The following is a 3,639-nucleotide window of genomic DNA, read 5'->3' on the forward strand; positions in this document are numbered from 1 at the left end:
TTCATGAGAGATAATGACATGAAGAAGGTAAAATGTAAAAATGGTGAGTGGAAGGGCTAGAAATCTTTCACTCACTATGTGTTCTTGCACTACTTCTCACACACACACAATGCAAGACTAAATGGTGAACCTACACTTGTCACTAATCCAATGCCCCTTCCAAGACTTAATAGTAGACCCACACTTGTCAACAATCAATGGTTACATGTACACCAATCTAAGGACAACACATGGATAAATCTCCATCCACCGAATGTCAAGAAGTCATGGTACCAAGTCTCTTCACCTAAATGCCAACAAATGGCTCCATGAGAGTGTGACACTTGTCACACTTTCCAAAAATTGCAAATTGGTCCTTTTTTAAAATATCTTCCAAAATAAATTGCAAAAAGGTCCCGAAAATGAAAAATAATTATTTTACATAATTACACTAAAACTCCAAAAGTTATAAATAATTACACTAAAGTATGCATTCATGCTCTTTACAAGAAAAGTACTAATCTAGCATGCTTTTCAAGAAAAGTAAAAATACCAATGTCATGGAAATCAAATATCATGAATGCATGCAAAATCGGAATCAAATCCGAGCACAACAAGTGAGGTTATGCAAGGAAAAATGAAAAATGACTAAAAGACAAAATAAGGAAAAGACAAAATAGGCAAAAGACGAAAAAAGAAAATTGCCGAAAATGGAAAAGGAGGAAAAAGACCAGGTCATTACAGGTTCGATCGACCGAACTTCCTCCAGTGCGAAAAAGTTAAATTTCCAGCTCACAAAAAGTTGTCCTTTATCCAATTATTGGGGAAAAGTTATTGTACGACCCTAGCTCATTTTGGGTGTCATTTGACCTATCTATATAAGGATAAGGATTACTTTTTACATATATCATATCATACCTTGTAGATTCATCTAGAGGGAGGATTTTTAGAGAACTTTTAGTGAGGAAGCAAAGGAGAGGAGGAGGCTAGAGACACCATTGGAGACTTTTTCATCAACCAAGGAGTAGATTTCTTCCATAGAGCTTGCCTTTGAGGGTTAGAGGACATCATCCATGAGTGGCTAGACACCCTCTTGGGGCTAGAATTAGCCCTAAGCATACTTTCTACTTCTTGATTTTTGGGGATTTGTATTGTGATTCATGTCTTGACACTTATATATATATAGATCTTATTTATTCAATGATTTATGTGGTTTAATGCTTCCAATTGATCATTTCATTCTATCCATATGTCTATATATGCTAGAATAGATGTTCATGTGTTTGTCTCTATTTCTTGTGTTATTGATGCATGTCTATGTATATTAATGCTATAGATCTAGAGATTGTCAAGACATAGTGCTTAATATTATGTTCTTGTGGTTTATTTGATGATTCATACTCATTTCTTGATAGATTGTTCCTTTCCCTTAGTTTAATTAGTTTAATTTCATGTTATTAGCTTAGTTGTGGTGTAGTTGTTAAATGGGAGGACAATCCATGCTTGTTGTTGATGTTCCATACTTATGAAAAGTAAGTAACATATATCTCTAACCTTGTGATGTGTATGGTTATGAGCTTAAAGAAAAATTAATGGCTTAATTTGATATGTTGTGCTATTCACCATGTTGTTTAGACAATATATGCTTAATTTGTCATCCATGCTTGTTGGAACAACCACACACACACACTTTGTTGCAATACATGTTCTTCCCCTCATTAATTATTCATTAAAGGTGTAAAAAATCTATGTTTAGTGGTGATCTCTAAACCCCAAGATCTCTCTCTCTTTTATTCTCTCTATTGCATTATTTACTTTAATTTAAATTGCATCTAGTTTAATTCAACCAACCAACCACTACTTTGATCACTCGACCTACTAACCCTAATTTTGATTCCTCAACCTAGTGCGACCCTCAATCCCTTGGGACGATCCCTACTCACCCTAGCTATATATTTAGTGAAAGGTAGTATTGGCAATTTCTAAACATAAAACTTGGCCATATAGCATAAAATTTTTGGGTTTGACAACGATCCAGATCCATACACCAAGTTTTTGGCGCCGTTGCCGGGGATTGATTGATTGGCAACATCGTATTTGTGGAATCAATTAGGAATTAGTACTCTTTTGATCGTGCCTTTACTTTGTTTTCAATTTTTATTACTTATTGTGTTTATTCTTGATTGACAAGGAGCATTGGGCTAAGAAGGTGAGTATAGGAACATCTAAGCAAAAGAGCTAAACAAGCAAGGAAAAATGCTAAAAATCTAAAAATTGCTATGCTAAAAGCTAAAAATTTGGAGTTGAAGTGCTAAAGGACCTTTGTGAGCTTTTTCTTACTCAAACTCTTAGTTAAATCGTTGGTCCGCGTGGAGGCTTGTATTTCAATTCTTAGATAAATCATGAGCCCGTGTGGAGGCAATTTACTTTTCTTGCATATTATTGTTAAAGTATGTGAGTATGAGAACATTGTATGTGGAGAAAGTTTGTTGATTGTTGATTTGTTGTGAAGGTGAAGTGTTTGTTGTTATTGCTTGTTGTGTTGCATTGTGCATGCATGGTCGTAGATCATTGAGACCCACTCTTGTCCCTTTAAATTTTTATCTTGAATCCATTGTTCGAAACCCTAGGGGAAGAGGTAGTTCTACTCAATTCATTTCTTCAATGGAAGGACATAATGAGGACCATGTGGAGGACCTTGGTCACATAGAACCTCAATTCGAGAATTTTCACATGGGGATGGAGAAATATTTCATGAGGCATGGGAACGCTTTAATGAATTGCTTAGGAAGTGTCCACATCATGACATGCACAAATGGCATATAGTTCAATATTTCTTTGAGAGCTTATCAGATAGTTACAAGGGTATAGTTGATGCTTCCATGGGTGGCTCTTACATTGATAGGCATGAGGATGACGTGTGGCGTCTTTATGAGAGAATGAGTGAAAATTCTTTGCATCGTATTTTATCTTCGAAGAATGGTAGAAATTCTAATGGTAGGAAGAGTGTTGGCTTACATCAAGTCGACCACTCCAATGAAATTACCGCCAAAATGAAGTCATTATCTCAAAGGTTTAATCAATTTTTGATCAACCAAAACTCGGCGAATCAAGTTTCTTCCTTCCCTAACCATTCTCATCATGCATCTAATGAGACATGTATGACTTGTTCAAGTGTTTTACATTCTACTTCCAATTGTCCCCATGGACATGGGCAAAGTGAGCATCTTGAACAAGTAAATACAACATTTGTGAATGAAGGGAACAATCCTTATGGCAATCCCTACAATCCTAGTTAGAGGAATCACCCGAATTTCTCTTGGAAAAGCCAAGGGGAGGGCTCAAACCCTTCCCAAGGTGGTTTTCAAGGAAAGTACATTCCACCTCCACTACAAGGCCAAGGTTCCCAAGGTTTTAGATCATCATACCAATCACAAGGAAACCAATTCTCTAATTATCATTTCCCTAATCAACCATCATATTCCCAAGGAAATGTTAGAAGTCCCGCTTTTGAAGAGAAAGTTTTGACCGCTTTGGGCACTTTAGAAGCAAACACACAATTACTTCATTCTCACTCTCAATCCATTGCTAAGCTAGAAACCCAAGTAGGGCAAATAGCTAGCACTTTAAATGCAAGAGAAAAGGGAAAAATGCCTTTGA

At 36.2% G+C, this 3,639-nt stretch overlaps 1 pseudogene; it reads right to left on the minus strand.

The window, feature by feature from the left end:
- Positions 1-2,689: 2,689 nt before the first annotated feature.
- LOC132297884 (small nucleolar RNA R71) lies at positions 2,690-2,788 on the minus strand (annotated as a pseudogene).
- Between the last annotated feature and the right edge of the window lie 851 nt (positions 2,789-3,639).

The sequence above is a fragment of the Cornus florida genome, unplaced genomic scaffold (assembly GCF_030987335.1).
Source record: "Cornus florida cultivar Cherokee Brave unplaced genomic scaffold, ASM3098733v1 CherokeeBrave_3.0.0_Hap2_Chr02, whole genome shotgun sequence".
NCBI classification, from domain to species: domain Eukaryota; kingdom Viridiplantae; phylum Streptophyta; class Magnoliopsida; order Cornales; family Cornaceae; genus Cornus; species Cornus florida.